Source organism: Triticum aestivum, chromosome 2D, assembly GCF_018294505.1.
Source record: "Triticum aestivum cultivar Chinese Spring chromosome 2D, IWGSC CS RefSeq v2.1, whole genome shotgun sequence".
In the NCBI taxonomy this organism is placed as follows: domain Eukaryota; kingdom Viridiplantae; phylum Streptophyta; class Magnoliopsida; order Poales; family Poaceae; genus Triticum; species Triticum aestivum.
Window position 1 is genome coordinate 620,357,801 of NC_057799.1, and position 14,647 is coordinate 620,372,447.

Sequence of the window (14,647 nt, forward strand, 5' to 3'; positions counted from 1 at the left end):
TTCCTCTACCTACTGTCAAGAAGAAATATGATATTCTTATTATAGGGGATGTGCATATCCCCGTTGAGGTAACATAGTGTTATTCGAAATTTCTCCGGTTCCATGTTATTCGGAATGAGTTTGTTAACAAGACTTGATCAACCTTGTTAGTGGATTCCTTTTGATGAGCATGAGATGGATGAAACTAGAAGGCACAACCTTCTGTACCCTCCTTCTACTTTCTGTTATTTAGTTGAAATAAAGTAAAAATAGTATTTTTCTGTCTGTTTTCTGATTTATCCGTGCAATATAAAAATACCCTGAAAATAAAAGTTCTCCAATTGCCCCAAAATTAAAATATGATTTTTTCTGGAATATTTGAGAATATTTGGCACTGAGAACACAACAGGAGGGGCAAGCACCTGGCCACGAGGGTGGAGGGCGCGCCCCCTGCCTCGTGGGCCCACGGTGGCCCCCTCCACTTATTCCTGCACCCACACACTTCTTCTTCCTCCCAAAAAAATCACCATCCAGCTCAAGCATGAGTTCTAGCTCATTTTGCTGCGATTTTCGATCTCCTTGCTCAAAGCACCTCTCACAAAACTGCTTGGGGGGATTGTTTCTTGGTATGTGACTCCTCCATTGGTCCAATTAGTTTTTGTTCTAGTGCTCTATTCATTGCAAATTTGTGCTGCCTAGGTGACCATGTTCTTGAGCTTGCATGTCAAATTTATATGGTTCCAAGTAGTTCTAATGCATGATATAGTCTCTAGGCACTTGTAGGAGTAGTTGCTATCAATATTGTTGAGCTTGGTTCACCTTTATTTTGAAGTTACTAAAAATTTCAGAAATTTTTCAGAAGAATAAATATGCTTAGGAAAATGTTCCAAGGTGGTTCTTCAAGGAAGCAAGGACCCAGGCTTGCAATGCGTGATGCTGACGATGAGTCACCGAGGGACGCTCCAGTGCGACCTTGTGAATGGCCTTCAGAAAATTTTATGGATCGAGCGGGAATCAAGGAAGAATTTAACGCATATTTGCGTAATGCTGATCTTGTGAGCTTTGAGGCAGAAAAATGCCGCCAATACCACTATCTCACTAGTTCCTTTGTGAGGAGGTTTGAATTTTCAGCTTCACGTAATTCTCCAACTGTCCTGTTTGATCTTTATGAAAAATCTTATACGATGGACTTAGAGGATTTTACTTCTGCTTGCAAACTTCCATAATGGGGTAGTGCTAGTGAACCCCGCAAATCTGAATTTAGAAATTTTCTTGCTAGTATAACTGTGGGGGAATCTAGAGATATAGCACAAGCTACTATAGGGAGCATTCATTTTCCTGCTATACATTATTTTGCTCTCTTCATAGGTAGGTGCATAAATGGTAAAGATGAAGCATGTCATATGTGTGTTCCTGACCTCAGTATTCTTAGGAGTGCTGTGTTAGGAGACAAATCTTATAATTTGGGAGCCATTGTTGCACGTAGGTTGCATAATAATAGATTTAATGGAGATTTCTTTGGTGGAATTTATGCAACCCGCTTAGCTGATTTTCTTGGTGTAACCATACGTAATGATGATATTGAATTGCCTCCTGCTTACTTAGACTTTAATGCTGTTCACCACCAGTTTGTTGAGAGGAATGAATCACCTCTCCAGTATCGCTTAATCTTTGACAGACGTCGTGCTGTCCGTATTACTCTCCCTGCTCCCGCCTTTTTTGATTATCAGGCAAAAGGAAGATATGTTATTACCAGAGAGGAGGCAGATGAGTACGAGAGGAGGGCAGAAGCCGCTCGCCGCCACGCTGCAGCTCAGGAGGCGATAGCCGCTGCATCTCAGTACGACCCCGGCTATAACTACAGATATCCGCCAGGCCACCCGTGGCAATAAACCAACTTAGGCCAAAAGCCTAAGCTTGGGGGAGTACGTATTTCCCACCGACATTACATTTATGTCCACACACTCATTGCTAGATGTCGGTGCTCATACTCTTTCACTGTAATATCCATGCTAGTTTATTTTCCTTTTCTTGCTCTCTTCTTGTGTGTTTGATAAACTTTAAGAAAAACCAAAAAAAAATTAGTAGTAGCTTTTAGTTAGTTTACTTTTCTTGCTGTAGTAGTAATAATTAAAAAGAAAACCCAAAAAGATTTCCTGCTCTTCTTTTTGCTTGTTGGGAGCTTTCCCGTGTAAATAGTTTTATGTCTTTTCTTTTCTTTGGGGGTCGATAGGAGAAGACCATGATTAAATTGTTGAAGTGGCTCTTATATGCATTATTGTTGATTTAACCAAGAGCCCATATTGCCTTGTCTTCTCCTGTTTATTGAATGCTCGCAGATTCCAGCTTAGTCCAATGCACGTGCACTCTTATTATTATTCACATCGTTCGGTCGTGCAAGTGAAAGGGAATTATGACGATATATGATGGATTGACTGAGATGAGAAAAGCTGGTATGAACTCGACCTCTCTTGTTTTTGTAAATATGATTAGTTCATCGTTCCTGATTCAACCTATTATGAATAAACATGTTTGCAATGACAATTAGAGATCATAGTTGCTTATGCCATGCTTGATTAGCTATGAGTTATAATGGTTTACCTTGCGTGCCAACATGCTATTAAAATGGTTGTGATGTGGTATAGTGGGGTGGTATCCTCCTTTGAATGATTTAAGTGACTCGACTTGTCACATGTTCACACATGTAGTTGAAACAAATCAACATAGCCTTCACGATATTTATGTTCATGGTGGATTATATCCTACTCATGCTCGTACTCAATGTCTATTAATTTTAATGCATGTTCATGACTGTTGTCGCTCTCTAGTTGGTTGCTTCCCAGTCTTTTGCTAGCCTTCACTTGTACTGAGCGGGAATACTGCTTGTGCATCCAATCCCTTAAACCCCAAAGTTATTCCATATGAGTCCACTATACCTTCCTATATGCGGTATCTACTTGCCGTTCCAAGTAAATTTGTATGTGCCAAACTCTAAACCTTCAAATAAACATTCTGTTTTGTATGCTCGAATAGCTCATGTATCAACTAGGGCTGTCCGTATCTTCCATGCTAGGCGGGTTATTCTCAAGAGGAGTGGACTCCGCTCCTCACTCACAAGAAAATGGCTGGTCACCGGGATGCCCAGTCCCATGCTTTATGCAAACTAAATCAAAATTAATTGCAAACAAAACTCCCCCTGGGACTGTTGCTAGTTGGAGGCACTCGTTGTTTCGAGCAAGCCATGGATTGATGCTTGTTGGTGGAGGGGGAGTATAAACTTCTGTTTGGGAACCGCCTATAATGTGTGTAGCATGGAAGATATCGCCATCTCTTGGTTGTTATGTTGACAATCAAAGTATGCTGCTCAAAATACTATTTATCTCTGCTTTAAAACCGAGCTCTGGCACCTCTACAAATCCCTGCTTCCCTCTACGAAGGGCCTATCTATTTACTTTCATGTTGAGTCATCACCCTCTTATTAAAAAGCACTAGCTGGAGAGCGCTGCTGTCATTTGCATCCATTACTGTTAATTTATATTGGGTATGACAATGACTGGATCTCTTTTACCATGAATTACAATGTCTAGTCAGTCCTTGATCTTTAAAGCCGCTCTGCATTTATGTTTTGCGGACTCAGAAAGGGCTAGCGAGATACCATCTTGTTATATCATATTATGATTGTTTTGAGAAAGTGTTGTCATCCGAGATTTATTATTATGGCTCGCTAGTTGATTATGCCATTGATATGAGTAAACCTAAGACCTAAGAGTTATTGTGAATGTGGTTAGTCATAATCTTTGCTGAAAGCTTGAATGCTGGCTTTACATATTTGCAACAAGAGCAAACAGAGTTTGTAAAAGTTTTTCGTTATCACTTTCAATTTATCAACTGAATTGCTTGAGGACAAGCAAAGGTTTAAGCTTGGGGGAGTTGATACGTCTCCATCGTATCTACTTTTCCAAACACTTTTGCCCTTGTTTTGGACTCCAACTTGCATGATTTGAATGGAACTAACCCGGACTGACGCTGTTTTCAGCAGACTTTCCATGGTGTTATTTATGTGCAGAAACAAAAGTTCTCGGAATGACCTGAAACTCCACGGAACATCTATTTGGAAAATAAAAAAAATACTGGAAGAAAAATCCACGTCAGGGGGGCCCACACCCTGTCCACGAGGGTGGGGGGCGCGCCCCCTACCTCGTGGGCCCCCTGACGCTCCACCGACCTCAACTCCAACTCCATATATTCACTTTCGGGGAGAAAAAAATCAGGGAGAAGGATTCATCACGTTTTACGATACAGAGCCACCGCCAAGCCCTAAAACCTCTCGGGAGGGCTGATCTGGAGTCCGTTCGGGGCTCCGGAGAGGGGGATTCGTCGCCGTCGTCATCATCAACCATCCTCCATCACCAATTTCATGATGCTCACCGCCGTGCGTGAGTAATTCCATCGTAGGCTTGCTGGACGGTGATGGGTTGGATGAGATCTATCATGTAATCGAGTTAGTTTTGTTAGGGTTTGATCCCTAGTATCCACTATGTTCTGAGATTGATGTTGCTATGACTTTGCTATGCTTAATGCTTGTCACTAGGGCCCGAATGCCATGATTTCAGATCTGAACCTATTATGTTTTCATGAATATATGTGAGTTCTTGATCCTATCTTGCAAGTCTATAGTCACCTACTATGTGTTATGATCTGGCAACCCCAAAGTGACAATAATCGGGACCACTCCCGGTGATGACCATAGTTTGAGGAGTTCATGTATTCACTATGTGCTAATGCTTTGTTCCGGTACTCTATTAAAAGGAGGCCTTAATATCCCTTAGTTTCCATTAGGACCCCGCTGCCACAGGAGGGTAGGACAAAAGATGTCATGCAAGTTCTTTTCCATAAGCACGTATGACTATATTCGGAATACATGCCTACATTACATTGATGAATTGGAGCTAGTTCTGTGTCACCCTATGTTATGATTGTTACATGATGAACCGCATCCGGCATAATTCTTCATCACCGATCCAATGCCTACGAGCTTTTTACATATTGTTCTTCGCTTATTTACTTTTCCATTGCTACTATTACAATCACTACAAAACCCAAAAATATTACTTTTGCTACCGTTACCGTTATTTCCATACTACTTTGCTACTAAATACTTTGCTGCAGATATAAAGTTATCCAGGTGTGGTTGAATTGACAACTCAACTGCTAATACTTGAGAATATTCTTTGGCTCCCCTTGTGCCGAATCAATAAATTTGGGTTGAATACTCTACCCTCAAAAACTGTTGCGATCCCCTATACTTGTGGGTTATCAGCGGTATACAAGGTGGTGGCACTAATGAGAAGAAATGTGGAAGGGCAAGGATCCTCCAATGAAGGGTGCAGAGTGCAAACAGAGAACCATACTAATGAGAAGAAATGTGGAAGGGCAAGGATCCTCGAATGAAGGGTGCAGAGTGCAAACAGAGAACCATGTCGCCATTTCAGACTTCAAGCTCCGTGACATCGCATCGCTGCTATAGGTGACAGACCACAAGGGCTCATCGAGCCTTGCCAAGATGGACGCCTGCGTCACCATCAAGTAAGTGCTCAAAACGTCTTAAAGCCTTTATTGTGAGATCATAGCCCTCCCTCCACCCAATTAGCTTCTGATGCGTGAGATTTAACTGAATTTTGTGCCAACTGAACTGCATATTCCAATCAGTTTGCTTGTATGACATGTTTCAGCAGCCTCTTCTACCCATTCATGAAGAACCAACGGCAAGGTCATCATTCCTCGCCCCTTCAAGGTCACTGGGAACCTCCTCAAGTAAGAACGGTGATAGTGTTAATGTTGAGAACAATAATTTGGGCCCATTTCTATTTTGACAGTTATTTTCTTATGGAATGGCCCCTTGCTGTTGTGGTAAAGCTGTTGCCTTGTGACCAAGAGGTCATGGGTTTGAGTCCTGGAAACAGCCTCTTGCAGAAATGTAGGAAAAGGCTGCGTACAATAGACCCAAAGTGGTCGGACCCTTCCCCGGACCCTGCGCAAGTGGGAGCTACATGCACCAGGCTGCCCTTTTTAATGGCCCCTTGCTATATGTGCTTGCAAGTCCTATGCCATGAGAAAGTGTAGGTAATAATGAAGTGGTACCATTCTTTCAGAACTTGAGCATGTATTTTTGTATCAACATAAATTCTGAGTGTTAGGGCATGTTATCCCCCCATACAACAGCTGGCATCTGAACATGTCTACCTGAATGTTCCTATCATCCCATGATTTGTTATAAATCTGTTAAACCAACGCATCATCAGCATCATCATGACACTATACACTATTCAGCAAGGACGGTAATTAGCAATACAACAACCTACTTTCTAATAAAATAAATTTATAGCTATTAGCTTAATGTTTCATTTCAAACTTAATTTGGAATTTGTCATCTGAAGTGGTTTGGGGTTGACGGGGAGTACAAGTTCATGGCCATTATCTTGGTCCAAGTCCGGACGAATTATTCAACTATTGCAATAGAAAATGCACTCCCTAAACAATATTTTTTGCATGCTGATCAAACGGTGATTTTTTTCTTACCGTATCTTATCATTTTGACTATTAATGTTGTACCACATGTCTGATAGAATACCACTGAAAATGTTTATCTTCAAACTAAAATCTTATGAATCCTTATTTAGTTGTTTTTACCACCAAGGAAAGGTAATGAAAATTTTCTGTATAGATTGGCAAGGTAGATTGCCTACATTCGAGGGCTTTCTTGGTCGTGACATAAAGACGAATAACTTGTGGTCTTAGGCCGTAAAGCCAGTCAGGTTTCTGCCATTCATGCACATTTTCTGGTACAACTGATTTATCACTTCTCTTCACTTTGGAAATTTTTGTTAGTGCTCTACACAATCTAGCCTCCAGCATGGATTTGTATTTCCATTTATCGACCTTTAGTGAAGGAAAGTTTAGATCTGCATGAAGAACGCTTTTCAATCATCTACTTAACAAAACGTAAATCCTTTGCCGGTAAAATATATGGATGTTATATATAAGTCTCAGCGCTATCCGTTATTTTATATAATTCTAAATTCATAACTGAACAATTAATTTAATGTTGTAAATAAAATAAGTGCCAATGTATTTAATTTCAGAGGGATGCCAAGGTAGCAACTAAGTGGCAGATTATTTGCAGCCTAAGGATATCATTCTAGAGTCTTTTGGTTGCAAACTAGATTAATATTTCATTGACCTCTAAGTAAGTTTTCCTCTAATTATTCATTTTAGAGTCTTTTGTTGCAAACTAGATTAATATTTCATTGACCTCTAAGGGTGTGTTTGGTTGAGGAACCAACTGTCACGGAATGGAATGGTTCCATTCCAGAGGAACAGGTCGGTTCCGTTAATGTGTTTGGTAGGTGCAAAAAAGTAGAATGGGTTGGTTCTGTCTCAATGTTTGGTTTCGAAGAATGGAATGAAAAATAGAATAACAAAAATTCAAAATTTTGGCAGCATTTCATTTGTATTTTCAAGAAAAACAACATAACAATATATATTGACATAGAACTCATTTTTCAGCAATGAAGTAGCAAGTTTATTTGGCACATACACAAGCAATCAAGTAGCAAGGTCATTTGGCACATCCAAAAGCAATCAGCCTCCGCGTCTAGCTGCTGATCCAGACCTTCTGCAACACCCCCGGTCGCCGTTGCGTGGTAGCCGCCCCGCTGCTTCGTCGCTGCTGCTTGGACCGTGGCCGAACTGCTTCGTCGCTGCTGCTTGGACCGTGGCCGAACTGCTTCGTCGCTGCTGCTTGCTAGGTCGCCGCTGTCGGTGTCAAAACCGGCGGATCTCGGGTAGGGGGTCCCGAACTGTGCGTCTAGGGCGGATGGTAACAGGAGGCGGGGACACAATGTTTACCCAGGTTCGGGCCCTCTCAATGGAGGTAATACCCTACTTCCTGCTTGATTGATCTTGATGATATGAGTATTACAAGAGTTGATCTACCACGAGATCGTAGAGGCTAAACCCTAGAAGCTAGCCTATGATTATGATTGTTGTTGTCCTACGGACTAAACCCTCCGGTTTATATAGACACTGGAGGGGGCTAGGGTTACACAGAGTCGGTTACAAGGGAGGAGATATACATATCCGAATTGCCAAGCTTGCCTTCCACGCAAAGGAGAGTCCCACCCGGACACGGGACGAAGTCTTCAATCTTGTATCTTCATAGTCCAACAGTCCAGCCAAAGTACATAGTCTGGCTGTCCGAGGACCCCTTAATCCAGGACTCCCTCAGTAGCCCCTGAACCAGGCTTCAATGACGATGAGTCCGGCGCGCAGATTGTCTTCGGCATTGCAAGGCGGGTTCCTCCTCTGAATACTCCATAGAAGATTTTGAACACAAGGATCGTGTCGGGCTCTGCAAAATAAATTCCACAGACCACCGTAGAGAGTATAATATTCCACAAATCTAATCTGCTGACAAGTTTCATAGTGTGACATCACGCCACGACCCGGTCATTATTCGAACCGTTTTTCCCAACCAGCTACTGCACATATTGCGAGGAGGTTTTCTTGGCACGTCTTGTTGAAGCAGAGATCGCGTCCCCTTATCACGGGATTCTCATCAATACGGGTGTGGGTAACCCAACCGTGCCATCAATTACGGCGCTTGGGGAATACGCGGGTTTACCAGGCAAGTGGGGAGGCGCACAGTTTCTACTGCCTTTATAAAGGGACAAGGACTCCTCTTTCTCACCCACGCCTTCTCCTTCCCCTGCCCATCCATTCTCACGCGCTCGAGCTCCAGCGCCCAAGTTCGCTTTTTCTCCACAAAGCCATTCCAAACATGTCCGGAGCGGGGGGCAAGTGGATGGTCTCCTCCGTTATGGAGGAGGACATTACGAAGCTCCGGGAAGCCGGATACCTGGCCGCAGACATCGTGCACCGGCTCCCAGACGCAGGGCAGATCGTCCCTACTCCAGAACCCCATGAGAGGGTGGTATTTCTTACCCACTTCGTCCGCGGACTGGGATTTCCCCTCCACCCGTTTGTCCGCGGGCTCATGTTTTACTATGGGCTGGACTTCCATGATCTGGCCCCTAACTTCATCCTCAACATCTCGGCATTTATCGTCGTGTGCGAGGCCTTCCTTCGCATCAAGCCCCACTTCGGCCTATGGCTGAAGACCTACAACGTGAAGCCAAAAGTGGTAGTCGGTCAGCAGGCGGAGTGCGGAAGCGCCATGGTGGGAAAAATGCCCAACGTCACCTGGCTCGAAGGCTCCTATGTGGAGACTGTGAAGGGGTGGCAATCGGGGTGGTTCTACATCACCGAGCCGCGCGACACCAACTGGGTGGCGGCCCCCGAATTTTGATCCGGCATCCCCATGCGGCTCACCTTCTGGAAAGAGAAGGGCCTGTCCTGGGGTTCGTCGGTGGAGCTGACCGGACTACAGAAATGTATCAAGAACATGATAAGCAAGAAAATCAAGCTTGTCAACGTGGTCCAGGTCATGCTCTTCCGCCGAATCCTTCCGTGCCAAAGACGGGCATTCAATATGTGGGAGTTTGACCTGGCCGAGCACCAGATGCTGCGAGAGCTTTTTGACACGACGCACAAGGACGTCTGGAAGGTGCTGTTCAAGGGCGCCGAGGTACCTCCTCCCCTTACCGAGGATCGCGGACTCAGCACAAAGCGCCCTGCCAATCCGGTAAGTCTTTTATATCTCATAAGATGTTTCTTTCCCCCGTATAATCATGCGTGGGATCTAAGCCTCCACGCCATTTAACAGGACTGGGTAGCGACAGTGGAGCAGATCGATTGTCCAGCCCCCCTGCCCGAAGATCCAGCAGATGCTCTCCTAACGGAGATGCTGGTTCTAGCGCCTTATGAGGCGCCGGAGAAGAAGGCCAAGAAGAAGGCCACGGGGACCAGGAAAGATCTCCGGCGCAAGGTTATATCAGACTCATCGTCCGAAAACACCGAGGCGCACTCCTCCCATGAAGACGAGGAGGAGGAAGAGGAAAGTTCTCCCCCCAGCCCGGGGGACAGGAAAAGGAAGGCTGCCCCATCAGGGGAGGCCGAAGGGTCCAAGAAGGGAAGGACCCTCCTTCCGGACTGCTCCACGACGGCCACTTTCAGCGACGAGGAGTGGTTACCCAGGGACAAGCCCCTGGCAAAGTCGTGAGTATCCGGATACCATAATAGTTCTTGGTATGTTTTATTTTATTACTTCTTATCACGCCGAACATGATTATGCAGTCCATCCCGAGCCCGTATCGATGTATCTTCTTCGGATGATTCTTTGGGCCCGTCGGATATGAACATCGATTCACTCCCGACCGCCTCCTCCCCCCGCCCTACGGACGACGCCGAGGTGTTGTCTCAAAGGGCACTGAACCAAGGGGAGACAGTTCCGGAGGAGCCCCAAGGCGACATTCCAGGCACTGGGCGCACGAGGGGCAAGACTCCCCTGGGCCCTAACGCCGGGGGCAGCAAGTCTAGCCCCCAGCCGAATACTGCGCCGGAACCTCCAGTGGTTCCGGATTCTGTCAGACAACCCCTCGCTAAGGGGGGCAAGCCGTCTGTGCCGATGGCCTCTGTCCATCTAGAGGCATCGGACAACTTGCTGGAAGCGCTTTGTGACGCTTCCATTGACGAAGAGCACCGCACTATTATGAGTGCGGTGGTCAAGAAGGTTCAATCCGCCAAGAGCGGACTGACTGAAGCCTGTGCCAGCCTCCTAACAGGCTTTGAGGTAAGTAATCAAATTATAAGAAAATGTTACAACATAGACAGTAGCCCCTGATGCTCTGTTTGGCATTCGCGAAGAAAGGCCGAATAGAGGACCAAATAATAATCGCAGGAGTCTAATCAGAATGTGTCTATGTGAATAAGCAGGCTTCACTGCTGGCCGCTGCCGCTCGTACTGCGGAGGTCGCTGCACTGAAGCGGGACCTTGAGCGGTCCAAGGAGGAGCTCGGCCTTACCAAGAGGCAGCTCGAAGAGAACAAAGGTAGGTGATACCCCCTCTGTATATTAATAAAGAAAAATGTGGTTGTTGAATAATAGGATCGTCATGAATTTTGCTAGGGGCCACGACCGAAGTGGCGGCCCTGAAGAAGGCGCTATCCGAGGCCGAAGACAAAGCGGCCAAGGAGCGCATCGAGCGAGAGAAGCAAGAGGCCCGAGTTGGCGAGGTGCAGCAAGAGCTCCAGGCTTTCGTCGAGAAATACGAGTCCTTGGAGCGTGACTCTAAGACGCAAGGGTCCGAGCTTGCGAAGGCCCTCGAAAACGCACAAAATGCCAAGGCCGAAGCCCAAAAGGCCCTCCAGGAGATTCAGGCGGTTAAGAAGATAGCGGCGGGTAAGGCATTCATTATGCAAAGCAAGCATGTGAAGGAAACTTTCCTTTTACTTACCCGAGTTCGGAGCTCTCCACGAGCGTTCGCAGATCTACCCAGCAGTGTGTCGGATGCCGCGGAGTTCTACCGGGCCGAGGAAGGGAGCTCGACGAAGAAGTTGTTCTGGTCTTAGTATACTGGGACCGAACATCCGATGCCCTTGAGCGACCAGTTGAAGCAACTGGTCGAGCTTCACAAGGCGGCCGAACAGGCCATGAAGGGTCTCATAGTCCGGATGTGGCCTGGCGAGCCCCTGCCTGGCAGCTACTTCGGTCTGGTAAGGCGGCTTGTTAATGCCTGCCCACGGCTTGAAGTCATCAAGCGGTCCGTCTGCATTGAGGGTGCGCGCAGGGCCTTTCCCCGGGCGAAAGTGCACTGGGCGAAGATGGACGCCGAAAAGCTGGTGAAGGAAGGGCCGCCGGAGGGCAAGGAGCATCGCCACCCCAAAAAGTATTATGACAGTGTCCTGAAGGGTGCTAAGGATGTAATATTTGAATGAATGTACTCATGTGATCCCGTAATATGAAACGAGTTCATCTGCGCTATGCAACGCTTGTTAATTTAAAATATTACCTTCTATGCGGTCGTTTATAAAATCTGAGAGTTGGCCAGTCATCGGCTTCTGCCCCCATGTAACTAGTACTGAGGTGTTCGGGATAAACCTGATCACTCTTTATCCCAATTTTGGGTCCTTCGAAGGAGGTGTTCAGCACAACGAACCCGGCAATTGGACTATAAAGCTTTATCACTCTCACTTAGCCATAGAAGTCTACAATTTTAAATTTTGGCGAAGCCCCTAGTATTTGGAAGGCCGAATTTGGGGCGCTATATACGCCTAAATCGGACAAGGCAGACTCCTCGCCCGAAGCGGAAAAAATCTTTAAGGATTTGAGACCTCTCAAACAGCGACTAGCTCTCGCCGCATCATGACAGTCAGTTTTCGGCTTTCTCTACTGAGGTGCTTGTCCGGAAGAACCGGGACACAATCGCAGTAGTTCTCCCAGTGCTACCTTAGCCGATATAGCGGAACGTAAGGTACCAAAACATGGGAGCCGGGCAAACCCAACTATTGACCCAAGACATGATTCGGAGCTGATGCATATAATGCTATAAGTTCAGGGTGCCGCACTGTCGAAAGAGTTCGGACTTTTCGTGCCGTGTTATGGGGTACACTGAAGCCCCTGGCGCACTGGTCGTACCAGAATGTACGAGTGCCACTTGTCGTAAATAAGCAGACAAGGAAAAAAAAGAAATGCAATAATAGGCTAACGCTATACATTGTTATTTAAATAATACGTCAAAGCGTACGTATACAAGTAGTGCAATAAGCAAAAAATAGGACTATTTGACATATCCTATCCAAGGGCAAGCTGCGTATGGGTATGTAAAAACAGGTACATCGATCATTATCAGAGACCACCTGGGAATTCCCTTGTACGTCAGAGCTTCTTGCTTCCTTGGTATTTCCTTCCCGTAATGAGTCAACAATCAGACTGCCGGGGAGGGCTTCCAGAGGGTAAGGTCCTGAAAGAGAAAAAATGATAAAGGTATACGGTCCCTGGGGCGGTTGAGCCGCATTGTGGGCCGTGCCATAGCCGTGCCTCCGCCTATGCCCATGGTTTCTTGAGTGCGTAGTTATGTACGCGCGGCACAAATTTCGCCGCTTGACTGGGACTATGACGGAGGCCGAATTGCTACCCGAGCTCTGAACGTGCCTGGAGATCCTTTTGCAGGTTACTCCGGACTCGCTTGAAGGTGTCCGGGGGCCTTTTCGCCGAATTGGCGGTTGGCCTCAGAAGGCTGCTTTGTGCTTCCACTGCGAGGGCTGTAGTGTGCTCCTCCGTGCGGAGCGAGCGTTCTGTGTTTCCATTAACTGTTATAACTCAGCGAGGTCCTGGCATTTTGAGCTTGAGGTATGCATAATGCGGTACCACATTGAATCTAGCAAATGCGGTTCGCCCGAGTAGTGCGTGATAGCCACTACGGAAGGGGACGATATCGAAGATTAACTCCTCGCTTCGGAAATTGTCCGGAGATCCGAAGACCACTTCCAATGTGATTGAGCCCGTGCAACAGGTCTCTACACCTGGTATGACACCCTTGAAGGTGGTTTTTGTGGGTTTGATCCTTGAGGGGTCTATACTCATTTTGCGCACTGTATCCTGATAGAGCAGGTTCAGGCTGCTGCCATCGTCCATAAGGACTCGAGTGAGGTGAAATCCGTCAATGATGGGATCAAGAACCAATGTGGCAGAACCGCCATGACGGATACTAGTGGGGTGGTCCCTGCGATCGAAAGTGATCGGACTAGAAGACCATGGGTTGAACTTTGGGGCGACTGGCTCCATCGCATAGACGTCCCTTAGTGCACGCTTCCGTTCCCTCTTGGGAATATGGGTTGCGTATATCATGTTCACCGTTTTCACGTGGGGAGGAAATTTCTTTTGTCCTCCTGTGTTCGGCGGCCGGGGCTCCTCCTCATCGTTGCTATGCAGCCCCTTTTCCTTGTTTTCGGCATTCAACTTGCCGGCCTGTTTGAACACCTAGCATTCTCTGTTGGTGTGGTTGGCTGGCTTATCGGGGGTGCCATGAATTTGACACGAGTGATCGAGTATGCGGTCCAAAATGGACGGGCCCGGATTGCTTCTTTTGAACGGCTTTTTCCGCTGACCGGATTTAGAGCCACTGAATCCGGCATTGGCTGCCGTGTCTTCGGCGTTGTCGCCGTTGTTGCGGCGCTTGTGTCTGTTGCGACGTGGTCTGCCGTTAGTATCTTTGGCATCTGAATTGCCAGGATTTCTTGATGTGTTGTTGCTGCGAGCCAGCCAGCTGTCCTCGCCCGCACAAAAGCGGGTCATGAGTGTCGTGAGGGCTGCCATGGACTTCGGCTTCTCTTGGCCGAGGTGTCGGGCGAGCCACTCGTCACGGATGTTATGCTTAAATGCCGCTAAGGCCTCGGCATCTGGATAGTCGACAATTTGGTTCTTTTTAGTTAGGAACCGAGTCCAGAATTTCCTGGCCGATTCCCCTGGCTGTTGGGTTATGTGGCTCAAGTCATCAGCATCCGGTGGTCGCACATAAGTGCCCTGGAAGTTGTCAAGGAATGCATCTTCCAAATTCTCCCAACTGCCAATGGAGTTTGCTGGCAGGCTATTCAGCCAATGCCGAGCTGGTCCTTTGAGTTTTAGTGGGAGATACTTGATGGCATGTAGATCGTCACCGCGGGCCATGTGGATGTGGAGGAGGAAATCCTCGATCCATACCGCGGGGTCT